At 39.8% G+C, this 27,596-nt stretch overlaps 2 non-coding genes across 2 annotated transcripts; both read right to left on the reverse strand.

The window, feature by feature from the left end:
• Positions 1-10,815: 10,815 nt before the first annotated feature.
• On the reverse strand, positions 10,816-10,934 carry LOC138693852 (5S ribosomal RNA). Its single transcript, XR_011330538.1, has one exon. It is a non-coding gene; the product is annotated as a 5S ribosomal RNA (ribosomal RNA).
• Positions 10,935-26,985: 16,051 nt separating this feature from the next.
• On the reverse strand, positions 26,986-27,104 carry LOC138693853 (5S ribosomal RNA). The gene has a single exon (XR_011330539.1). It is a non-coding gene; the product is annotated as a 5S ribosomal RNA (ribosomal RNA).
• Positions 27,105-27,596: the final 492 nt, after the last annotated feature.

The raw sequence follows: 27,596 nt of genomic DNA on the forward strand, positions 1-27,596 counted from the left end.
TACGCGTGTCAACTTTCTCTCTCTCTCTATACCGGTGGGCTGATTTAATATCATCATTCTGTAATTTTGTGCTCTGAACGATGTCGTTGTCCCAGGTTCGCACTGAAGTACTTGAAACCGTTGTACATTTACTAGGCTATTGTGTGATAACACATTATACTGATGCATATAGAAAGGTTTCATTATTATTATATAATTTAACACAATACGAATTAAATTAGATGATGATGCCAAAGTACATAGTTGGCTTCGAAATTTATGTAATATATTTCTATCATATTAGAGTAATGGAGATTATCGTGAAAATAATCACAAGTCCCCTTCTTTGGTGCCCATCGTGGTTTTAGACATATACGTTTGAATATACTAGTTTACTTTACTACATACTACGAATGAAACTAATTTTGAATAAGAAATCGATAACTGGTGAACAACTTACGGCGTTATAATAGAGTTCCTAATGCGTTTGTTTGTTGGTGCACATATTGGCCGCACGCGCAGGAACCCCAATACTGAGATGATGACATGACCTTCTCGTAGGAATCGAAGGCTTTGACAATTTGCGTTCGAATTTCCCCTCTCTCTGTCGTTTCGTTCGAACCGAAATGACGCAAGCTATACGTGGAAGTTGTCTGACAGGACGAAGTCCTGTGTTCTGACATGCGATGTGTACCTCTTCTCCCCAGTGTTTACCACACTGGATTCCTATGACCTAAAAGTTGGCATTGCAAAAACGTGGTGATGTGATGTTCAGTATGTGTCAATCCCCTCGGTTCCTTGTTACGGTCTGGTGAGCATTGCCTACCTGCGTTGTCATATTACCCACCAATTCTTCGGACAGTGATTATTGACTTACAGAAGTTTACAGTAACAGGTAACATAATCCGAGGAGCAAGGCTTCACAGAGGAATCCGGTCTTTCCACTTGATATACCAAGCGTTGGGGTCAGACCCATTTGAAAAACGGAGAGGCATTTCTTACAACGTCTTTTGCTGATACTGAAGTGCCCCTACGAAATAAGTTCTGTTTTCCGCACTGGCCTGTTGAGCTAGTGGTCACACAGTAAAGGTGAATTAAATTAATCTCGACAACTACTGCCCTTTTTAGACGGATTTTATGGCCCTGAAAAGGGCCGTTTTGCCGACGGATTCGGCAGCAGACGTGTGTAGGCAGTCTAACCGCCGAACCCGTAGAGAGTCCTCCCCTGCCTCTTCAAGGCGTATACCACGTCCATGGCCGTGACTGTCTTCCGCTTCGCGTGCTCGGTGTATGTTACAGCGTCACGGATTACGTTCTCCAGAAAGACCTTGAGAACACCTCTCGTCTCCTCGTAGATGAGGCCGGAGATACGCTTTACGCCTCCACGTCGGGCGAGACGACGAATGGCCGGCTTCGTGATGCCCTGAATATTATCTCGGAGAACCTTCCTGTGGCGCTTCGCTCCACCTTTGCCAAGACCCTTGCCTCCCTTGCCGCGTCCAGTCATGTTGCTCGTGTGACGAAGGTTAAAAGTGATCTCGACGGCGGGTCATTTTTTGGTTTATATACTAAAACCCGCGGACCAATCACATTACGGAAGGGGCGTGGCTTCTCAACGGGCGAAGACATAAATACCCCTCTTGGGGGCAGCGGGGGCGACTGTATTGCGTCAACTTGGGTTGCGAGGACTAAGGAGTAAGCGATGGCACGTACGAAGCAAACTGCGCGTAAGTCCACGGGAGGCAAGGCTCCACGAAAGCAGCTGGCAACGAAGGCCGCTAGGAAGAGCGCACCGGCTACTGGAGGCGTGAAGAAACCCCATCGATACCGCCCTGGTACAGTTGCTCTTCGCGAGATCCGTCGTTACCAGAAGAGCACCGAGCTCCTCATCCGCAAGCTGCCTTTCCAGCGCTTGGTGCGTGAAATCGCTCAGGATTTCAAAACCGACCTCCGTTTCCAGAGCTCAGCCGTAATGGCCTTGCAGGAGGCAAGCGAGGCATACCTCGTCGGTCTCTTCGAGGATACCAACCTTTGCGCCATCCACGCCAAGCGCGTGACCATTATGCCCAAGGATATTCAGCTGGCTAGGCGCATCCGCGGCGAGAGGGCTTGAATTAACAAAGGTACTCCTGCCCGCAAAAAGGCCCTTTTCAGGGCCACTAGTTATTTCTCGGAAGAGCCGGTTGTACCGTACTCCAGGTCTCGTTCCTACTACCCTCAGTTCAAGGTCACCTCAATAATATAAATGGTTTCTCCCTTTCCATTCCTCACCGTATCAGCATTTTCCCACAGCCTGTTTGACAAATATCGCAATGTATCCTATAGGTTAATAAACAATTTTTTAATAGAACGATGGATAACAAAGTTTCTTAGGAAAATTAAAAAAAAATTTCACAGTTCTATAATATTGCACATTATATATATTTACCAAATTAAGGGTTAACGCCGCCGGGACGAGTGATCCTCCGTCCGACCGATCACAAGCGCCAAGGCTCAAAGTGGTCCAGAAAGCAAATCTAGCTGGACTAAAAATGTGACATATTTCCATGAAACTTCGCACTATAGTCACTACTGTATAAGAGGAGAAACTACCCCTTTATAGACGATGCGTTTTGACAAAAATTAGTGACTTGTCTCATATATAATATATTGTTTTAATGAAACTTTACACAGTACTTACATGTAGCTCGTTTATACTATATTGGATACAAAATGTGATTATGATTGTATAAGAGTAGCTACTTGTCTCCTATCTAACATTTTTTACTTTCACGAAACTATAACTGTGACTCATTATTTTCGATAGTACAGACGTGGTCTGCTTAGGAAAGGACAAGCGGAAGACTGTGACCTTTGTGACCTCGGGTGGGTATTACGATAACATTTATAACCGTCACCCTGATAAGCATCCGAGCAGCTTATTTCAAAAAGGAGTTTGAATACAAACAATTCCTTCAATCTACTACGATTATTACAATAACTGATTTCATTAATCTCCTCTCTTCTTTAGCAAAATATAAATTACCTTCAATTGGTCGATTCAGCAAACTTGTTCATAAAACTTATCGCTATTGCGTCACGTTTCGCAATTTTTCTAAAGTAAAAACAAAAACACGAACAAACGCCTACTCCTTTAACCTCATCGCTCTCTTATCTCTAGAATCCCGGGGGGTTGAGAACCTGAATTCTCTGTGGTGTGAAACAAAGCAACCCGCAGGAGCAATGACACGTTCAATTGTCCTAATAATAGAAAAAAAATTACACGTCATTTAGTGTATTCAGAACATTTTTACAGGACCGTGTAGGATATTCACTCTCCTGTCGAATAGTTTCGGCGGCTGGTAGGCGATACGCATTAATTAAAATAATACTTGCGTACCTTGTTCAGGACAGTGACTGTGCTACTTTCTTTCTTTCTTTCTTTCTTTCTTTCTTTCTTTCTTTCTTTCTTTCTTTCCTTTATTTGTAGCTTATTGATGACACCAGATGCCATAACGGAAATGCCGTGATGGTATGTTTGTTTAATATTCAAAATCAAGTGACAGACGCTATTTGACTTTGCGGTGGAGGGGATAGGGACCTGATCTCGGATGTTCCGAGAGATGCCGGCGCACAGTTGTCCAGAACGCAAAACTATGTAAGAAAATCAACTTCATCATAACCGAAGTTTAAGTAATATCTAGGCTTAAACAAAAGCTAGGCATTGTGCACAACAGCATACAAAACATCAATATCAGTAAGAGGTGGGACAAAACATGAGTTTTTTTTTTAAAGTCACGCTCTTCAGTTGATTTTTGTTCGTGGGGTCAGTGGCTGTTTTATACTGTTAAACCTTCCCTTATGGAGGTCATAGGACAAGATGTGTACTTTCATTTAATACGCGAAAAGCAATCTATAATACGTTAGCATTCATTTAATTGGCACGTTTACTGAGATTTGTGCAACTAGTTTTTTTTTTTTTTTTTTTTTTTTACGACATATTTAACAGGCTGTGCATTACAAGTAAACCTGAGTTAACTTTCAATTCTTCTACCCACACATTAATCAAATATTAAACTCTATACGGCTTAAAATTTAGCTGCTACATCCTGCAAACTTAGATGTTATATTCATCTCTTGGTGGCGCTTTACGAATTCGACAGCAGCCACTTTTCAGAGTCTGGATGAAGGAGCTTAATTTCTCCAAGAAAAATTCAACACTTCTTGAACATATAATGAACAACTAAATTATGGAGTATATCCATGAATCTAGCATTTTGTTACCAACTGCGAAAAATATGGCAGGCTAGTCATCTTTTAGGAGCATAATTTCTATTAAAACATTAAAAATTATCAGAAAAACTAATTTTTCCCTAATTCCCTAATTACACGAGCATAATTCGTTTTTGCATAGATGCGTATAAAATTTCATGGAAATATGTTACATAGGGGAGAAATTATTAACTCTGTATAAATGTAGCCTCTAAACACAAGAAGTAGATTCCCATATAAAAACCATTATCTGAATTTATGCTACCTGTAACTATACTGTGTGAAATATAATGTAAATATTTCAGTTAAGATAGAAATTATTAATTTAGTCTATAAAGCACTTCCGATACAACTCTTCACACAATAATAATAATAATAATAATAATAATAATAATAATAATAATAATAATAATAATAATAATAATAATAAATAATTCTGAGCTTCAGTGCAAGAACTCTTTAACCCTCACACAGCTTGTTCTGAGAAAAATCAGTATTAAAGAAATTTATACACATTAAACAAATTGTAATGCTATATGTTGTCATGTCTCTTCTATCCCTCACGTGGAAACTTAGGCTTACACAGCAGCAAGAATAAGATAACAACGTTATTATCATCTGTCCTTTTATGGCTATACAGTTTTTGCAGTGAACTACAGAATTATTAACTATTATTATTACAGACCTGTTATTTTTTTCACTTTTTTCACACACACACACACACACACACACACACACACACACACACATCTATTATACTAAACATAAACCCACAAGAGAAAACAATACTTGTATTAACTGTAAACATTTTTCTTCCTTTCTTTATTTTTAGCAGAATCCTCCATTTCACCCTTTATCTCACTAGATGCGCTTCCCGCAGACATTCTTCATTATATGTTTCACACACCACTTCGTAACACTTGCAGCGGTTGACTTTTGTTTTCTTGTCTTTTTCTCTAGGGTATATTGTACATAGTGCTCGGTATCGGTGCTCGTTCACGTGATATTTTACCTTTGTTTTTCTTGCTAACTCCTGCCAATTTTTCTGATATTTCCCGTAGTTGATTGGTCAAGTACTGCGGATTGATTCCCGGTTATAACAAACACACCTACACTACATTCCAATGATTTCTGACTCGTTACTGCACATTTTAGAAACACTGTACGAAAGCACACACAGTCTCTCGTAAATCAACAGGTTACAACAGAGACTTACACTTGCAAACGCGTGGGGATTTCAGAAAATTTCTTACTATTTCAGTACCTTTAACTGTACAACAGATTTTGTTTTCTCGAAAAAGAAAGGTCAACGTTACTATTGACAAAAGACAGAAACGTACGATTACAATACCTTTATTTTAAACAATCTTAGAGGTGGTCTGGGAATTCCTAAACTCACCACGCGACTACTTAACCCTAGACAGGTAATCATCACTGTACTCATGTTAAAGGTAAGCATTCGTAATTTTTACTACTCACATTTTAATTAACTGAAATCAACTCAATATCACACATTTAACAACTTTTACACATTTCGTAGCCATTAGTGTTCATTTAATTTTAAGTTTGTCATAAAGTCTTTACGTTCATGTTATTGTCCTATTTACAATTAGTGCAAACAACAGCGCGATGTTCTCTGCAGAACCCCTTTTTGCAAAGTCCACAAAATGTTGTCATCATTCTCCTCTTCTTTGCAGGACATTTATAGCAAACAGTACGTTCACCATCTGGCTGCATTACCTGGCATTGTTGTTGCACAGCAATGTTCAGATGTTCTTCAATTGTTGCCCGCAGAGATCGGTGTAAAGTAGGACGTGCAAAGCGGTGCTGCATCCACGGTTTTGTCAGCTCTTCACACAATTGGAAAATGAATTGTTTTCTTGATATTGTTTTCTGAGTTCTTCTAACTATAAATTATCCATGAATTTATACTTGCAATATTTAGCATGTTGTAAAATATTGCTAGTGGCCAGCGCCTCGTCTTTCTATTGCAGGAAAGATTGTGGCACATTTGACATAGTGTATCTACACCACCTTTAGTCCCATTGTAAATAATAATAATAATAATAATAATAATAATAATAATAATAATAATAATAATAATAATAATAATAATAAAGGCTTTACATATAACGTGTTGCTTACTGTTGTCATTGCAGTCCACGTCGGTGGGGGTGGGGGGGTTTCTTTCTCCTCCTCCTTCCTCTAGAAAGAGCAGTTACCAGGGTCTAAGGAAGTGAATGCCCTTTTCTTTCTGGGCTCATCCCTACATTTGTCTTAGCTCCTTAGGGAAAACCACGGAAAACCCTCAGGCTTGCGAATAGACTGAATGAATGAGAGGAGAAACTTTAAAGGTACGTGAAAACACGTCCATGCAAGGGAGTTGGGACTGTGAAAAATTGAATATGTGAAATCCAAGACTGTATTTGCCAGGCGAGCAAAGAAGAAGAAGAAGAAGAAAGGCTTACGTATGACGTGTGGCTTACTGTTGTCATTGCAGTCCGCGTCGGCCAGCGGTGGGAGGGGGGGGGTCAATATACCTGCACATATCAGTTCAAATTATAAAAACCTCTTAATGCTACTGCGGTACTATTCCATTGCCGAACACAATATGAAGAAATTAGCAGATCCCTGAACTGAACTCTTATTACTCTGAAATTACCGCGCAGTACAATTATAGCTATGACGCATTGCAAGCGTTAGTCACCATATCGATTTGCTAAGCAAATTTTATCCCTTTAGAGCATGTCCCCCCCCCCCTCCTCCTCCATATCAGCCAACAACATACTGGATGAAGAAGACTCCTGCAAAAGGGACGAATTAAGATTTAATTTTATTTTAATGATAGACTAACATTGCAAAGTTCCAAAATAATTTTTTGCATTCCTTCATTACACTAGTCGTACAAAATTGCGGTCGTATCTCGTACTATCTATACTAATAATAAATCTGTAGCCGAAATTTTTCTGGTAAGTTTCGATTTTCCAAAAGTAATTGGTCCTAACATATATAATTAACCACCCTGAAACCGAAAATCGCATTTTTGAAAATTTTGTTTGTATGTCTGTCTGTATGTTTGTTACCTTTTCACGCGATAATGGCTGAACCGATTTATATGAAAACTGGAATATAAATTAAGTTTGTTGTAACTTAGATTTTAGGCTATATGGCATTCGAAATACTTTATTTAAAAGGGGGGTTATAAGGGGGCCTTAATTAAATAAATCGAAATATCTCGCTTATTATTGATATTTGAGAAAAAATGTTACATAACAGATGTTCCTTTAAAAATGATTTCCGTTAAGTTTTATTTTTTTACAACATTTTGATAGGACTGATATTTAATGAGATAAATGAGTTTTAAAATTAAAATAACGCTATCTAAGACGGTGCAATGAATTAAGAACAAATGACTTCGTCTATAAGGGGCCTTGGACAACAACAATCGAAACAGGGGCCTTGGACATCAACAAACAATCGAAAGCTATTAAACATAGCCTACAGGGAATGTTTCTGTGTTTGTATGAAGTAATATCACAAGCTCGTAAATTAACTGATTTGTATAATTAGTTATTATTTCACCATTGGAAACTGTAGTTTCTCTAGATGGACATAATGCTATAATGTTATTACAGTAACGTCTGAGTAAATCGAGGACAGGTAAGATTAAAATAGCTTCTTATGCACAGAAAATTTGATAGGCTATTTTGTACATTCGTTTTCTGTATTTCTTAAAATAATATTTATGTACACGCATTTTAATCTCAGAGAATTAACGAACAACGAGAGTGTATTGATTTAGTATGCAGTAATAGTACTTTAGCTTGGCAATCCATTATTTTAATAATTCATATTTTAACTATGCTCAATTGAATCGTGTTAAAATACATAAAATATATATGCAATAAATGCAGTGCTAAAAAAAAATTGGGTAATATGCGAAGCAGATTATCTTGCGCTGTTGTAAAAGTTGTTCCATGGATCAGTCGTCCTATTTTAATTATGTAATTACTTTATATTTATTTCTAACAGGTGGAGCGGAGCGAACGGGTACGGCTAGCTAACAATAAGTGAGAACTTACAATACAACAACGACAACAACAACAACAGCTGATAATCTGAAAGGGAACATAGTAATTTGGGGTGAATTAAAATGCAGCTTCCATTCGTTTAAAATTTCTTTAAATTTTAACTAAATATTAATGTAGATATTACCTCTAAAGGTAAATGGGGGCATGTTTCACAACGCTAACAAATTACAAATTAACAATATACAATTAACAACGGAAATATTACATATGCTTGTTAACTGTGTTTCACAATGCAATCTTATTCACTTGTATGTTTTAACGAACTTTACAAAATCGGCGAAACAAACTTACAAATACGCATAATTGGTTGAACAAAATCGCCAACGACAGTTTACAAAAATCACTAAGGATCAGAGGTAAAGTAGCTGTAATTTTAGAACTATCGATGGACATGTTTATATTTTTTTATATATATTTTATTTAGATTTTGCTACATCGGCGACAACGGAGTTTCGCGGCATGCAATTGGTCGAGCATACCAATGCATTAATTAGCCTACGACTTAACTGACGAAAGTTAGCGCGAAATTCATTCAAATAATTGATAAATAATGGATTTGACCCACGTAGTTATATGCAGTTGATAGAGCAGCTAACATGTCCATCCATTAAAATCAACTTCGCTCTCTGCTGGTCCATCAGTATATTTTATTGTTTCATCCATAACCTCGCCAACATTAGGGAACCCAGCAGGAGGAGCATAAAAATCCTTTGCCCGAGTAAGCACATTCGGTGATCAATAACCCGCCTCGAGTTTTTTCAATCTTGTAACAACATCAACTACCATGTGTGAACTTTTGCACACTGTAATCTTATAAATTCCGTTCTTATCTGCTAACGCAGGGAACTGAGAGCTACTATGCAACCAATGCAGTTCTCGCTTTGTGGTTAGGGCACCACTTTTCCCTTTCAGATGTTGCATGTGATGTCCCATATCTTGTAGGAGAGATTACAGCGAAATGGGATTCGGAACGACTTCAGAATACTGCGTAAGTAATGCCGACATTGCATTATTAAGTGATTGGTTTTCGGTGCAAAGTTTTTCTTCTTTAAGTGCGAGTATTTATTAAATACGTTCCTCGTATATAAGAACTAACGCGGTATTCTGAAGTATAGCGCGGGATTCATTCGAAACCTTTCATTAATATTCGTACAATGATACGAACGTGGCCGGAAAATTCTACGTTAGGCCTAAATGCAAAATCTTCGTCTGAGTCGCTAGAACTACTCAATAACATCACAACTGCTTCAGTGTAATTCTTAATGGTACCCTGTTACTATAAAATTGATTTTATACATATGTGTTTATTTTTTTCATTCACAATTAGAAGCTATTTCAACAGGGCTACTGTAGAAAATGTGCTAACTTCACTAGTAAAGTTTAGTTTACACGTTTGTAAAATTACTCCTTCGTTGTGAAACAAACATATCACTTGTAAAGAGCGCAAAATTTCATTCGTAAAGATTTGATTTCCTTTGTACAGTCCACCTTTACAAACAAAGATTGTGAAACAGAAGTTTACAAACAGAGTTCACAATTTCCAAAGATTGTAAACTTTGTGAAACACCCCACTGGTGAATCAGCACGCCGAGCTCGATCGAAATACAACCAGTTACTATTATTTCCCTATCGTTTTTTGACATTTGATTCCGCGTCCTACCTCTTTCATTCGTTACTAACCAACAACGCCAATAGCAGAAGGTAACGCAAAAACAGTCACCGGTTCCCCGATGCATGGCTTTCTCTCTCAATGTCAACTGAGAGTTAAAAATATTCATTATAATATGCACTTTCCACTCACTCCTCAGAATGTCTTCTTTATTTTTATTTATTTATTTTTTAAGATATGTGAGCTACGTACTGTATGTCTGATGTTTTGCCATCGTACATTCAAATATTTATATTCACTGTACAGTACAGCGAACTGTTTATACTTACTGTACATGCTATAACTACTTCTCCCAACTCCGCTATTGCTATATTTCCTAAACTAAACGCTGATATTGAAATAACGCCTGGTCTGATAATGCAGTCTGTTTAAATTTCTACCGACCAAGTTCTGCCCTTCATCATGGGAAAACAACGAGCTTCTTTAAAGGATACAACTACTAGGACAGAGATATTTTCATTATGGAATTTGTACTACCCACTGAAATGTAGTAACTAATGGGATTTTAATTAGCCATATATGTACAGTATATTACATTCTTTACCTAAAATGTCTCTAACTTCTAGGGAGAGCGCGAGGTACGTTCACAATCCCCTGAATACATATTCCCTTCTTCGAGAAAACGCAGAGAAGTGAACCGTCTCATATGAATATGCTACCAGTCATAAGTTTCAATACGGAGCTGCAAGTACTTAAGAATTATCAATTACTCTACAATTATGCAGCGGCGTCATCATCCAAGCTATAGCTGGAATAGGGAAGGGAACATAATATCCCATAAGTCTTATTAGAACACGCTGGAAATAGTGACGTAAAAAAAAAAATCGCCAACGGCACGTGGTGTTCCCAAGCGGTCACCCATCCAAGTACTGACCACGCCCAATGTTGCTTGACTTCGGTGATCGGACGAGAACCGGTATTTTCAACATGGTATGGCCGTTGCCGATGAAACTGCGTAATCTGTAGGCACTTGAGGACGATGGGATTGGGGTGCACTCGATAAAACCTGCACTCGCTCACACACACACGTAAACTGCCTGCTTAGACTCTGTACCTAAATTACCAAGCTCGTTGGATGTCATTGGGATAGATGATAAATCTATCTATCAACGGCAGTTTGGTTACGTTTCAACGTCACACACTGCTGGATTGACACGGGATTAATAAAACAGCTAGTCGGCATTCTAAGTTAAGCCACAGGTGGATTGTTGTTCAACAGCGGAGCCTCCTTTCAACCACATGGTTGTGGAACTGTAGTCGGATTTTCGACATCATTTTCATGCCATACTACGGAACTTCACACAAACTTCAATTCACTTCTTGCACCGGCGGCTACTACGAATGGACTGAAGCTCGCTACTGACTAGGGGGGGGGGGACATTTGTCTCTTGATGGATTACGTGACAGATATATAAAGTATCAGTCGTATGTTATGAACCCGAGTTTCAATAAAGATAGATTACCCGTATGTCCACAGATTCTCAGTAGTGGCCTGCGGAAGGATTATGCCCGCGGTCGACAAGTTACCTTCTAAGTTGTTTTCCCTCAACAATTAATGCTGCCAAGTGAGTAGGAATGACACCGCGCTCTCATATAAGTCGTACGAAACTATTAAGGAAACGAATTTGCCTCGTGGATCCAAGTCTCCCATGGACTGCCTATAATGTATTATCTATCCTAGAAGTGTTATCGGGGTGATTATTTAAATTTTCACTCGGTGGGAACCGCTGTTGTTCTTCATTCATCTACTCTGTTATGAATAACTTGTGGCCCTTAAAAGGGCCGGTTGCTGATTCCCTAGCAAGCACTCCCGCTTACTTGGAACTAGTGTATTTTGTGACGGCCTTGGTCCCTTCACTGACGGCGTGCTTGGCCAGCTCACCGGGTAGCAGGAGACGGACGGCTGTCTGGATCTCCCGACTGGTGATGGTCGACCGCTTGTTGTAATGCGCGAGCCGCGAAGCTTCCGCGGCGATGCGCTCGAAGATGTCGTTAACGAAGCTGTTCATGATGCTCATAGCCTTTGAACTGATTCCCGTGTCTGGGTGAACTTGTTTCAGAACCTTGTAGATGTAAATGGCGTAGCTCTCCTTCCTCTTGCGCTTCTTCTTCTTATCGCCCTTCGAAATATTCTTCTGGGCCTTGCCGGCCTTCTTGGCAGCCTTTCCGGAAGCTTTGGGGGGCATGGTGCTCGTCTGATGATGAGCCCGGAGGGAGAAAAATATTTAAGTCGCAGGGACAATGCCAAGACTAGGATCATTCCTCGTCACTTACAGCTCGCCATTCGCAACGACGAGGAGCTGAACAAACTCCTGTCCGGCGTCACCATCGCCCAGGGTGGTGTGTTGCCCAACATCCAGGCGGTTCTCCTCCCGAAGAAAACCGAGAAGAAGGCTTAAGCCCCTTCTCCGTAAAACGGCCCTTTTAAGGGCCCCACTAACCTCACAAAAGTCAGAAATAGCCAGTATTGTTAATCCTCTCTCACGGCTTCGTAATGTAATTTCATTACGCGTGTCAACTTTCTCTCTCTCTCTATACCGGTGGGCTGATTTAATATCATCATTCTGTAATTTTGTGCTCTGAACGATGTCGTTGTCCCAGGTTCGCACTGAAGTACTTGAAACCGTTGTACATTTACTAGGCTATTGTGTGATAACACATTATACTGATGCATATAGAAAGGTTTCATTATTATTATATAATTTAACACAATACGAATTAAATTAGATGATGATGCCAAAGTACATAGTTGGCTTCGAAATTTATGTAATATATTTCTATCATATTAGAGTAATGGAGATTATCGTGAAAATAATCACAAGTCCCCTTCTTTGGTGCCCATCGTGGTTTTAGACATATACGTTTGAATATACTAGTTTACTTTACTACATACTACGAATGAAACTAATTTTGAATAAGAAATCGATAACTGGTGAACAACTTACGGCGTTATAATAGAGTTCCTAATGCGTTTGTTTGTTGGTGCACATATTGGCCGCACGCGCAGGAACCCCAATACTGAGATGATGACATGACCTTCTCGTAGGAATCGAAGGCTTTGACAATTTGCGTTCGAATTTCCCCTCTCTCTGTCGTTTCGTTCGAACCGAAATGACGCAAGCTATACGTGGAAGTTGTCTGACAGGACGAAGTCCTGTGTTCTGACATGCGATGTGTACCTCTTCTCCCCAGTGTTTACCACACTGGATTCCTATGACCTAAAAGTTGGCATTGCAAAAACGTGGTGATGTGATGTTCAGTATGTGTCAATCCCCTCGGTTCCTTGTTACGGTCTGGTGAGCATTGCCTACCTGCGTTGTCATATTACCCACCAATTCTTCGGACAGTGATTATTGACTTACAGAAGTTTACAGTAACAGGTAACATAATCCGAGGAGCAAGGCTTCACAGAGGAATCCGGTCTTTCCACTTGATATACCAAGCGTTGGGGTCAGACCCATTTGAAAAACGGAGAGGCATTTCTTACAACGTCTTTTGCTGATACTGAAGTGCCCCTACGAAATAAGTTCTGTTTTCCGCACTGGCCTGTTGAGCTAGTGGTCACACAGTAAAGGTGAATTAAATTAATCTCGACAACTACTGCCCTTTTTAGACGGATTTTATGGCCCTGAAAAGGGCCGTTTTGCCGACGGATTCGGCAGCAGACGTGTGTAGGCAGTCTAACCGCCGAACCCGTAGAGAGTCCTCCCCTGCCTCTTCAAGGCGTATACCACGTCCATGGCCGTGACTGTCTTCCGCTTCGCGTGCTCGGTGTATGTTACAGCGTCACGGATTACGTTCTCCAGAAAGACCTTGAGAACACCTCTCGTCTCCTCGTAGATGAGGCCGGAGATACGCTTTACGCCTCCACGTCGGGCGAGACGACGAATGGCCGGCTTCGTGATGCCCTGAATATTATCTCGGAGAACCTTCCTGTGGCGCTTCGCTCCACCTTTGCCAAGACCCTTGCCTCCCTTGCCGCGTCCAGTCATGTTGCTCGTGTGACGAAGGTTAAAAGTGATCTCGACGGCTCAAGCTCAAGCTCAAAGTTGTTTGCCCAAAGGGCAACCTGTTTTAGGGTCTTACATATGCCCTCTTCAGGTTACGATGTTTTGTCTGTAGCGACAGTTGAGGCTTGGTCCCGGCTAGGCTTCGCTCGTTGGACTCTCTACGGGTCAGCGTCTTCTCCGCTCACACCAGGCTGCTGCGTTGGCCTTGGATGCTGTTATCTTGCAGATTTATGTGGCTGGATGAAGCTGTTGTCTGTGTTGGGTGTGGTTTACTTTTGTCGCGCGGCCCTATGAAGGGCCGCTGTTGGTTGTTTGTCTGTGGTTGGTCGTGTCACGTTTCAGTGGTGCTAGTGATAGTTGTAATTTGTTACCCACAAAGTGGTGAGCAACTTGTCTTCGTAAGAGCCGTCTTGCTGTCTGGTTTGCTGTTGCTAAAGTCGTTCGTCTTGTCTTGGGTTGGGCGTCTGTCGTGAGGAGTGAAATTGTGAACATCACAATTTCATCTCGCAGTCTGTTGATCTGTTGGTCGATGTAGCTTTCTATTTTCTGCATTGCAGAATTTAGAGCTGCTGCTACTATTTGTTCGGTGTTAGTCTGTTTTGGTTCCGTTGTTGGTTCTGTCGTGTCGGTCGTTGTCGGGTTTACCGCACTGGCGTACGATATTCCAGGTCTTGGTTCGGGAAGTTGGATTGGACTGGATTGTGAGGGTTTAGGAATTGGTGGAGGGATCTGTTGGGGTGTTTGAACCGGGATGTGGGTTGGAGTTTGTTGGGTTGGGTTATGTCGGGGGTAGTTTGGACAGCGTGCTTGGCCCGTATAGTGGGTATCGCTCTTGCAGCTGGCGCAGAACTTGACTTGGTTGTCTGGTGGGTGTTTGCAGTGGACGGGATTTTTTCCGCAAGTGAAACACGTCTTGTCGTTACGGCAGTCGGTTTTGTCATGTCCATACTGGGCGCAGTTCTGACACGGTCTGTGGAATACTGTCTCGTGGGCTGGCTCGACTTTGTAATTACGTCCGGCTATGTTGATTCCACATAGAAGTTGGTCGGCTGTGGTCACGTCTTGTACTATAAGTCGAACCATCTGCGTCGGCTGGTTAGTCTGGGCGGAGGTTATTCTAGAGATGCGCTTGATTCCAGGGAACTTTTCCCGTAGAATCTGCAACAATTCGTCCTCCGGGATCTGGGTGCCGACATTCTTCATGACGACACTGATCTCTCGGTTTCGTGGAAGTCTTTGTCCTTGGTGAGATGGTGTATGGACGATGAAAAGTTGTGCGGACGGTCCAAAAGTTCTGGCCGGTATGGCTTTAACAAATCGTTCCGCCTCGTCAATCGTCGGGAAGGTAAGTGTCGTCGTTCCTGTAGAGTAGGCCCAGTATTGTCTCGGAGTTTCCATGTTTAAGTTGTTCTGTCTTATAAGCTTCTGGATGAACAGTGGGTTATTGTTGTCAGTCGTGTGTCTAGTGATTTTCACAGTCGTTCTGCTCTTGAGTCGTTCACTTGCGGCTGTGGTGTCTCGGTCTGGTGGTGGTGTGGGTGCAAGGGAATTCTGGGGAGCAGGTTGTGGACTGGGCGTGACCTTCTCGGCTGCCGTGGTCGAACCGGCGCTCGCGGTTGGTCGAGTCTTCTTCTTGCGCCGTGACTTGGCATTCTGCCAGTCTTGATCTACCTCTCCTTCGGATTCGTTTGAACCTTCAGAAGAGGCAGATTCACTCGTGGTGTAAAAGTACGAGTCCTGAATGTGTTGCAGTGGAGGGGTTTCGGGTCTGGTGGGTTCAGAGGAAGGACCTTCTGAGGGCCGGTCGGGTTTCACGGATCGGGATGGTGCAGGAGGGTCAGTCGGTAGCGTCCAAGGTCCTTGTAGAGTTGCGGTCGGTGGCGCAATGTAGCGGGCTTTCTTCCCGAATTGCTTTGGGTCGGGTCTCGTAGCTTTCTGTAGTTTGAGTCGTGTCGAGAATGTGAACACTCTCGTTCTTGGTCCAAGTGTCAATGTGTCGGCTCGATGAGGAGGTTGGAGCGTCGCTAGTAAGTCTGGGTCAGCGTCTTCGACCATTACTGATCGGTTCGCTCTTTCAGACGGCCAGTTTTTTAGTTCGGTCCACGGGTCTAGTGTTGTCAATTTAGTCTGTAGCGTAGTGGTCTCATGGGAGTCAGTTGTAGGTTGGTCGAGTGTAGTCCCAGTCGTGGTAGTGTGAGTCTTCTTTTCTCTTGGGGGCAGCGGGGGCGACTGTATTGCGTCAACTTGGGTTGCGAGGACTAAGGAGTAAGCGATGGCACGTACGAAGCAAACTGCGCGTAAGTCCACGGGAGGCAAGGCTCCACGAAAGCAGCTGGCAACGAAGGCCGCTAGGAAGAGCGCACCGGCTACTGGAGGCGTGAAGAAACCCCATCGATACCGCCCTGGTACAGTTGCTCTTCGCGAGATCCGTCGTTACCAGAAGAGCACCGAGCTCCTCATCCGCAAGCTGCCTTTCCAGCGCTTGGTGCGTGAAATCGCTCAGGATTTCAAAACCGACCTCCGTTTCCAGAGCTCAGCCGTAATGGCCTTGCAGGAGGCAAGCGAGGCATACCTCGTCGGTCTCTTCGAGGATACCAACCTTTGCGCCATCCACGCCAAGCGCGTGACCATTATGCCCAAGGATATTCAGCTGGCTAGGCGCATCCGCGGCGAGAGGGCTTGAATTAACAAAGGTACTCCTGCCCGCAAAAAGGCCCTTTTCAGGGCCACTAGTTATTTCTCGGAAGAGCCGGTTGTACCGTACTCCAGGTCTCGTTCCTACTACCCTCAGTTCAAGGTCACCTCAATAATATAAATGGTTTCTCCCTTTCCATTCCTCACCGTATCAGCATTTTCCCACAGCCTGTTTGACAAATATCGCAATGTATCCTATAGGTTAATAAACAATTTTTTAATAGAACGATGGATAACAAAGTTTCTTAGGAAAATTAAAAAAAAATTTCACAGTTCTATAATATTGCACATTATATATATTTACCAAATTAAGGGTTAACGCCGCCGGGACGAGTGATCCTCCGTCCGACCGATCACAAGCGCCAAGGCTCAAAGTGGTCCAGAAAGCAAATCTAGCTGGACTAAAAATGTGACATATTTCCATGAAACTTCGCACTATAGTCACTACTGTATAAGAGGAGAAACTACCCCTTTATAGACGATGCGTTTTGACAAAAATTAGTGACTTGTCTCATATATAATATATTGTTTTAATGAAACTTTACACAGTACTTACATGTAGCTCGTTTATACTATATTGGATACAAAATGTGATTATGATTGTATAAGAGTAGCTACTTGTCTCCTATCTAACATTTTTTACTTTCACGAAACTATAACTGTGACTCATTATTTTCGATAGTACAGACGTGGTCTGCTTAGGAAAGGACAAGCGGAAGACTGTGACCTTTGTGACCTCGGGTGGGTATTACGATAACATTTATAACCGTCACCCTGATAAGCATCCGAGCAGCTTATTTCAAAAAGGAGTTTGAATACAAACAATTCCTTCAATCTACTACGATTATTACAATAACTGATTTCATTAATCTCCTCTCTTCTTTAGCAAAATATAAATTACCTTCAATTGGTCGATTCAGCAAACTTGTTCATAAAACTTATCGCTATTGCGTCACGTTTCGCAATTTTTCTAAAGTAAAAACAAAAACACGAACAAACGCCTACTCCTTTAACCTCATCGCTCTCTTATCTCTAGAATCCCGGGGGGTTGAGAACCTGAATTCTCTGTGGTGTGAAACAAAGCAACCCGCAGGAGCAATGACACGTTCAATTGTCCTAATAATAGAAAAAAAATTACACGTCATTTAGTGTATTCAGAACATTTTTACAGGACCGTGTAGGATATTCACTCTCCTGTCGAATAGTTTCGGCGGCTGGTAGGCGATACGCATTAATTAAAATAATACTTGCGTACCTTGTTCAGGACAGTGACTGTGCTACTTTCTTTCTTTCTTTCTTTCTTTCTTTCTTTCTTTCTTTCTTTCTTTCCTTTATTTGTAGCTTATTGATGACACCAGATGCCATAACGGAAATGCCGTGATGGTATGTTTGTTTAATATTCAAAATCAAGTGACAGACGCTATTTGACTTTGCGGTGGAGGGGATAGGGACCTGATCTCGGATGTTCCGAGAGATGCCGGCGCACAGTTGTCCAGAACGCAAAACTATGTAAGAAAATCAACTTCATCATAACCGAAGTTTAAGTAATATCTAGGCTTAAACAAAAGCTAGGCATTGTGCACAACAGCATACAAAACATCAATATCAGTAAGAGGTGGGACAAAACATGAGTTTTTTTTTTAAAGTCACGCTCTTCAGTTGATTTTTGTTCGTGGGGTCAGTGGCTGTTTTATACTGTTAAACCTTCCCTTATGGAGGTCATAGGACAAGATGTGTACTTTCATTTAATACGCGAAAAGCAATCTATAATACGTTAGCATTCATTTAATTGGCACGTTTACTGAGATTTGTGCAACTAGTTTTTTTTTTTTTTTTTTTTTTTTACGACATATTTAACAGGCTGTGCATTACAAGTAAACCTGAGTTAACTTTCAATTCTTCTACCCACACATTAATCAAATATTAAACTCTATACGGCTTAAAATTTAGCTGCTACATCCTGCAAACTTAGATGTTATATTCATCTCTTGGTGGCGCTTTACGAATTCGACAGCAGCCACTTTTCAGAGTCTGGATGAAGGAGCTTAATTTCTCCAAGAAAAATTCAACACTTCTTGAACATATAATGAACAACTAAATTATGGAGTATATCCATGAATCTAGCATTTTGTTACCAACTGCGAAAAATATGGCAGGCTAGTCATCTTTTAGGAGCATAATTTCTATTAAAACATTAAAAATTATCAGAAAAACTAATTTTTCCCTAATTCCCTAATTACACGAGCATAATTCGTTTTTGCATAGATGCGTATAAAATTTCATGGAAATATGTTACATAGGGGAGAAATTATTAACTCTGTATAAATGTAGCCTCTAAACACAAGAAGTAGATTCCCATATAAAAACCATTATCTGAATTTATGCTACCTGTAACTATACTGTGTGAAATATAATGTAAATATTTCAGTTAAGATAGAAATTATTAATTTAGTCTATAAAGCACTTCCGATACAACTCTTCACACAATAATAATAATAATAATAATAATAATAATAATAATAATAATAATAATAATAATAATAATAAATAATTCTGAGCTTCAGTGCAAGAACTCTTTAACCCTCACACAGCTTGTTCTGAGAAAAATCAGTATTAAAGAAATTTATACACATTAAACAAATTGTAATGCTATATGTTGTCATGTCTCTTCTATCCCTCACGTGGAAACTTAGGCTTACACAGCAGCAAGAATAAGATAACAACGTTATTATCATCTGTCCTTTTATGGCTATACAGTTTTTGCAGTGAACTACAGAATTATTAACTATTATTATTACAGACCTGTTATTTTTTTCACTTTTTTCACACACACACACACACACACACACACACACACACACACACACACACATCTATTATACTAAACATAAACCCACAAGAGAAAACAATACTTGTATTAACTGTAAACATTTTTCTTCCTTTCTTTATTTTTAGCAGAATCCTCCATTTCACCCTTTATCTCACTAGATGCGCTTCCCGCAGACATTCTTCATTATATGTTTCACACACCACTTCGTAACACTTGCAGCGGTTGACTTTTGTTTTCTTGTCTTTTTCTCTAGGGTATATTGTACATAGTGCTCGGTATCGGTGCTCGTTCACGTGATATTTTACCTTTGTTTTTCTTGCTAACTCCTGCCAATTTTTCTGATATTTCCCGTAGTTGATTGGTCAAGTACTGCGGATTGATTCCCGGTTATAACAAACACACCTACACTACATTCCAATGATTTCTGACTCGTTACTGCACATTTTAGAAACACTGTACGAAAGCACACACAGTCTCTCGTAAATCAACAGGTTACAACAGAGACTTACACTTGCAAACGCGTGGGGATTTCAGAAAATTTCTTACTATTTCAGTACCTTTAACTGTACAACAGATTTTGTTTTCTCGAAAAAGAAAGGTCAACGTTACTATTGACAAAAGACAGAAACGTACGATTACAATACCTTTATTTTAAACAATCTTAGAGGTGGTCTGGGAATTCCTAAACTCACCACGCGACTACTTAACCCTAGACAGGTAATCATCACTGTACTCATGTTAAAGGTAAGCATTCGTAATTTTTACTACTCACATTTTAATTAACTGAAATCAACTCAATATCACACATTTAACAACTTTTACACATTTCGTAGCCATTAGTGTTCATTTAATTTTAAGTTTGTCATAAAGTCTTTACGTTCATGTTATTGTCCTATTTACAATTAGTGCAAACAACAGCGCGATGTTCTCTGCAGAACCCCTTTTTGCAAAGTCCACAAAATGTTGTCATCATTCTCCTCTTCTTTGCAGGACATTTATAGCAAACAGTACGTTCACCATCTGGCTGCATTACCTGGCATTGTTGTTGCACAGCAATGTTCAGATGTTCTTCAATTGTTGCCCGCAGAGATCGGTGTAAAGTAGGACGTGCAAAGCGGTGCTGCATCCACGGTTTTGTCAGCTCTTCACACAATTGGAAAATGAATTGTTTTCTTGATATTGTTTTCTGAGTTCTTCTAACTATAAATTATCCATGAATTTATACTTGCAATATTTAGCATGTTGTAAAATATTGCTAGTGGCCAGCGCCTCGTCTTTCTATTGCAGGAAAGATTGTGGCACATTTGACATAGTGTATCTACACCACCTTTAGTCCCATTGTAAATAATAATAATAATAATAATAATAATAATAATAATAATAATAATAATAATAATAATAATAATAAAGGCTTTACATATAACGTGTTGCTTACTGTTGTCATTGCAGTCCACGTCGGTGGGGGTGGGGGGGTTTCTTTCTCCTCCTCCTTCCTCTAGAAAGAGCAGTTACCAGGGTCTAAGGAAGTGAATGCCCTTTTCTTTCTGGGCTCATCCCTACATTTGTCTTAGCTCCTTAGGGAAAACCACGGAAAACCCTCAGGCTTGCGAATAGACTGAATGAATGAGAGGAGAAACTTTAAAGGTACGTGAAAACACGTCCATGCAAGGGAGTTGGGACTGTGAAAAATTGAATATGTGAAATCCAAGACTGTATTTGCCAGGCGAGCAAAGAAGAAGAAGAAGAAGAAAGGCTTACGTATGACGTGTGGCTTACTGTTGTCATTGCAGTCCGCGTCGGCCAGCGGTGGGAGGGGGGGGGTCAATATACCTGCACATATCAGTTCAAATTATAAAAACCTCTTAATGCTACTGCGGTACTATTCCATTGCCGAACACAATATGAAGAAATTAGCAGATCCCTGAACTGAACTCTTATTACTCTGAAATTACCGCGCAGTACAATTATAGCTATGACGCATTGCAAGCGTTAGTCACCATATCGATTTGCTAAGCAAATTTTATCCCTTTAGAGCATGTCCCCCCCCCCTCCTCCTCCATATCAGCCAACAACATACTGGATGAAGAAGACTCCTGCAAAAGGGACGAATTAAGATTTAATTTTATTTTAATGATAGACTAACATTGCAAAGTTCCAAAATAATTTTTTGCATTCCTTCATTACACTAGTCGTACAAAATTGCGGTCGTATCTCGTACTATCTATACTAATAATAAATCTGTAGCCGAAATTTTTCTGGTAAGTTTCGATTTTCCAAAAGTAATTGGTCCTAACATATATAATTAACCACCCTGAAACCGAAAATCGCATTTTTGAAAATTTTGTTTGTATGTCTGTCTGTATGTTTGTTACCTTTTCACGCGATAATGGCTGAACCGATTTATATGAAAACTGGAATATAAATTAAGTTTGTTGTAACTTAGATTTTAGGCTATATGGCATTCGAAATACTTTATTTAAAAGGGGGGTTATAAGGGGGCCTTAATTAAATAAATCGAAATATCTCGCTTATTATTGATATTTGAGAAAAAATGTTACATAACAGATGTTCCTTTAAAAATGATTTCCGTTAAGTTTTATTTTTTTACAACATTTTGATAGGACTGATATTTAATGAGATAAATGAGTTTTAAAATTAAAATAACGCTATCTAAGACGGTGCAATGAATTAAGAACAAATGACTTCGTCTATAAGGGGCCTTGGACAACAACAATCGAAACAGGGGCCTTGGACATCAACAAACAATCGAAAGCTATTAAACATAGCCTACAGGGAATGTTTCTGTGTTTGTATGAAGTAATATCACAAGCTCGTAAATTAACTGATTTGTATAATTAGTTATTATTTCACCATTGGAAACTGTAGTTTCTCTAGATGGACATAATGCTATAATGTTATTACAGTAACGTCTGAGTAAATCGAGGACAGGTAAGATTAAAATAGCTTCTTATGCACAGAAAATTTGATAGGCTATTTTGTACATTCGTTTTCTGTATTTCTTAAAATAATATTTATGTACACGCATTTTAATCTCAGAGAATTAACGAACAACGAGAGTGTATTGATTTAGTATGCAGTAATAGTACTTTAGCTTGGCAATCCATTATTTTAATAATTCATATTTTAACTATGCTCAATTGAATCGTGTTAAAATACATAAAATATATATGCAATAAATGCAGTGCTAAAAAAAAATTGGGTAATATGCGAAGCAGATTATCTTGCGCTGTTGTAAAAGTTGTTCCATGGATCAGTCGTCCTATTTTAATTATGTAATTACTTTATATTTATTTCTAACAGGTGGAGCGGAGCGAACGGGTACGGCTAGCTAACAATAAGTGAGAACTTACAATACAACAACGACAACAACAACAACAGCTGATAATCTGAAAGGGAACATAGTAATTTGGGGTGAATTAAAATGCAGCTTCCATTCGTTTAAAATTTCTTTAAATTTTAACTAAATATTAATGTAGATATTACCTCTAAAGGTAAATGGGGGCATGTTTCACAACGCTAACAAATTACAAATTAACAATATACAATTAACAACGGAAATATTACATATGCTTGTTAACTGTGTTTCACAATGCAATCTTATTCACTTGTATGTTTTAACGAACTTTACAAAATCGGCGAAACAAACTTACAAATACGCATAATTGGTTGAACAAAATCGCCAACGACAGTTTACAAAAATCACTAAGGATCAGAGGTAAAGTAGCTGTAATTTTAGAACTATCGATGGACATGTTTATATTTTTTTATATATATTTTATTTAGATTTTGCTACATCGGCGACAACGGAGTTTCGCGGCATGCAATTGGTCGAGCATACCAATGCATTAATTAGCCTACGACTTAACTGACGAAAGTTAGCGCGAAATTCATTCAAATAATTGATAAATAATGGATTTGACCCACGTAGTTATATGCAGTTGATAGAGCAGCTAACATGTCCATCCATTAAAATCAACTTCGCTCTCTGCTGGTCCATCAGTATATTTTATTGTTTCATCCATAACCTCGCCAACATTAGGGAACCCAGCAGGAGGAGCATAAAAATCCTTTGCCCGAGTAAGCACATTCGGTGATCAATAACCCGCCTCGAGTTTTTTCAATCTTGTAACAACATCAACTACCATGTGTGAACTTTTGCACACTGTAATCTTATAAATTCCGTTCTTATCTGCTAACGCAGGGAACTGAGAGCTACTATGCAACCAATGCAGTTCTCGCTTTGTGGTTAGGGCACCACTTTTCCCTTTCAGATGTTGCATGTGATGTCCCATATCTTGTAGGAGAGATTACAGCGAAATGGGATTCGGAACGACTTCAGAATACTGCGTAAGTAATGCCGACATTGCATTATTAAGTGATTGGTTTTCGGTGCAAAGTTTTTCTTCTTTAAGTGCGAGTATTTATTAAATACGTTCCTCGTATATAAGAACTAACGCGGTATTCTGAAGTATAGCGCGGGATTCATTCGAAACCTTTCATTAATATTCGTACAATGATACGAACGTGGCCGGAAAATTCTACGTTAGGCCTAAATGCAAAATCTTCGTCTGAGTCGCTAGAACTACTCAATAACATCACAACTGCTTCAGTGTAATTCTTAATGGTACCCTGTTACTATAAAATTGATTTTATACATATGTGTTTATTTTTTTCATTCACAATTAGAAGCTATTTCAACAGGGCTACTGTAGAAAATGTGCTAACTTCACTAGTAAAGTTTAGTTTACACGTTTGTAAAATTACTCCTTCGTTGTGAAACAAACATATCACTTGTAAAGAGCGCAAAATTTCATTCGTAAAGATTTGATTTCCTTTGTACAGTCCACCTTTACAAACAAAGATTGTGAAACAGAAGTTTACAAACAGAGTTCACAATTTCCAAAGATTGTAAACTTTGTGAAACACCCCACTGGTGAATCAGCACGCCGAGCTCGATCGAAATACAACCAGTTACTATTATTTCCCTATCGTTTTTTGACATTTGATTCCGCGTCCTACCTCTTTCATTCGTTACTAACCAACAACGCCAATAGCAGAAGGTAACGCAAAAACAGTCACCGGTTCCCCGATGCATGGCTTTCTCTCTCAATGTCAACTGAGAGTTAAAAATATTCATTATAATATGCACTTTCCACTCACTCCTCAGAATGTCTTCTTTATTTTTATTTATTTATTTTTTAAGATATGTGAGCTACGTACTGTATGTCTGATGTTTTGCCATCGTACATTCAAATATTTATATTCACTGTACAGTACAGCGAACTGTTTATACTTACTGTACATGCTATAACTACTTCTCCCAACTCCGCTATTGCTATATTTCCTAAACTAAACGCTGATATTGAAATAACGCCTGGTCTGATAATGCAGTCTGTTTAAATTTCTACCGACCAAGTTCTGCCCTTCATCATGGGAAAACAACGAGCTTCTTTAAAGGATACAACTACTAGGACAGAGATATTTTCATTATGGAATTTGTACTTACTTACTTACTTACAAATGGCTTTTAAGGAACCCGAAGGTTCATTGCCGCCCTCACATAAGCCCGCCAGCGGTCCCTATCCTGTGCAAGATTAATCCAGTCTCTATCATCATACCCCACCTCCCTCAAATCCATTTTAATATTATCCTCCCATCTACGTCTCGGCCTCCCTAAAGGTCTTTTTCCCTCCGGTCTCCCAACTAACACTCTATATGCATTTCTGGATTCGCCCATACGTGCTACATGCCCTGCCCATCTCAAACGTCTGGATTTCAAGTTCCTAATTATGTCAGGTGAAGAATACAATGCGTGCAGTTCTGTGTTGTGTAACTTTCTCCATTCTCCTGTAACTTCATCCCGCTTAGCCCCAAATATTTTCCTAAGCACCTTATTCTCAAACACCCTTAACCTATGTTCCTCTCTCAGAGTGAGAGTCCAAGTTTCACAGCCATATAGAACAACCGGTAATGTAACTGTTTTATAAATTCTAACTTTCAGATTTTTGGACAGCAGACTGGATGATAAGAGCTTCTCAACCGAATAATAACAGGCATTTCCCATATTTATTCTGCGTTTAATTTCCTCCCGAGTGTCATTTACATTTGTTACTGTTGCTCCAAGATATTTGAATTTTTCCACCTCTTCGAAGGATAAATCTCCAATATTTATATTTCCATTTCGTACAATATTCCCGTCACGAGACATAATCATATACTTTGTCTTTTCGGGATTTACTTCCAAACCGATCGCTTTACTTGCTTCAAGTAAAATTTCCGTGTTTTCCCTAACCGTTTGTGTATTTTCTCCTAACATATTCACGTCATCTGCATAGACAAGAAGCTGATGTAGCCCGTTCAATTCCAAACCCTGCCTGTTATCCTGAACTTTCCTAATGGCATATTCTAAAGCGAAGTTAAAAAGTAAAGGTGATAGTGCATCTCCCTGCTTTAGCCCGCAGTGAATTGGAAAAGGATCAGATAGAAACTGACCTATACGGACTCTGCTGTATGTTTCACTGAGACACATTTTAATTAATCGAACTAGTTTCTTGGGAATACCAAATTCAATAAGAATATCATATAATACTTCCCTCTTAACCGAGTCATATGCCTTTTTGAAATCTATGAATAACTGATGTACTGTACCCTTATACTCCCATTTTTTCTCCATTATCTGCCGAATACAAAAAATCTGATCAATAGTCGATCTATTACGCCGAAAACCGCACTGATGATCCCCAATAATTTCATCTACGTACGGAGTTAATCTCCTCAAAAGAATATTGGACAAAATTTTGTACGACGTCAACAAAAGTGATATTCCTCGAAAGTTACCACAGTTCGTTTTGTCCCCCTTTTTAAAAATAGGTACAATTATGGACTCCTTCCATTGTTCTGGTACAATTTCCTTTTCCCAAATAGCAAGTACAAGTTTATAAATTTCGCTATATAATGCACTTCCACCCTCTTGTATTAATTCTGCTGGAATTTGATCGATACCTGGAGACTTGTACTTTTTCAGATTTTCTATCGCAATTTCGACTTCTGAAATCGTGGGTTCGGGTATAAATGGCTCAGCAGTTGTACTACCCACTGAAATGTAGTAACTAATGGGATTTTAATTAGCCATATATGTACAGTATATTACATTCTTTACCTAAAATGTCTCTAACTTCTAGGGAGAGCGCGAGGTACGTTCACAATCCCCTGAATACATATTCCCTTCTTCGAGAAAACGCAGAGAAGTGAACCGTCTCATATGAATATGCTACCAGTCATAAGTTTCAATACGGAGCTGCAAGTACTTAAGAATTATCAATTACTCTACAATTATGCAGCGGCGTCATCATCCAAGCTATAGCTGGAATAGGGAAGGGAACATAATATCCCATAAGTCTTATTAGAACACGCTGGAAATAGTGACGTAAAAAAAAAAATCGCCAACGGCACGTGGTGTTCCCAAGCGGTCACCCATCCAAGTACTGACCACGCCCAATGTTGCTTGACTTCGGTGATCGGACGAGAACCGGTATTTTCAACATGGTATGGCCGTTGCCGATGAAACTGCGTAATCTGTAGGCACTTGAGGACGATGGGATTGGGGTGCACTCGATAAAACCTGCACTCGCTCACACACACACGTAAACTGCCTGCTTAGACTCTGTACCTAAATTACCAAGCTCGTTGGATGTCATTGGGATAGATGATAAATCTATATATCAACGGCAGTTTGGTTACGTTTCAACGTCACACACTGCTGGATTGACACGGGATTAATAAAACAGCTAGTCGGCATTCTAAGTTAAGCCACAGGTGGATTGTTGTTCAACAGCGGAGCCTCCTTTCAACCACATGGTTGTGGAACTGTAGTCGGATTTTCGACATCATTTTCATGCCATACTACGGAACTTCACACAAACTTCAATTCACTTCTTGCACCGGCGGCTACTACGAATGGACTGAAGCTCGCTACTGACTAGGGGGGGGGGACATTTGTCTCTTGATGGATTACGTGACAGATATATAAAGTATCAGTCGTATGTTATGAA

The sequence above is a fragment of the Periplaneta americana genome, unplaced genomic scaffold, assembly GCF_040183065.1.
Source record: "Periplaneta americana isolate PAMFEO1 unplaced genomic scaffold, P.americana_PAMFEO1_priV1 scaffold_24, whole genome shotgun sequence".
NCBI lineage: Eukaryota > Metazoa > Arthropoda > Insecta > Blattodea > Blattidae > Periplaneta > Periplaneta americana.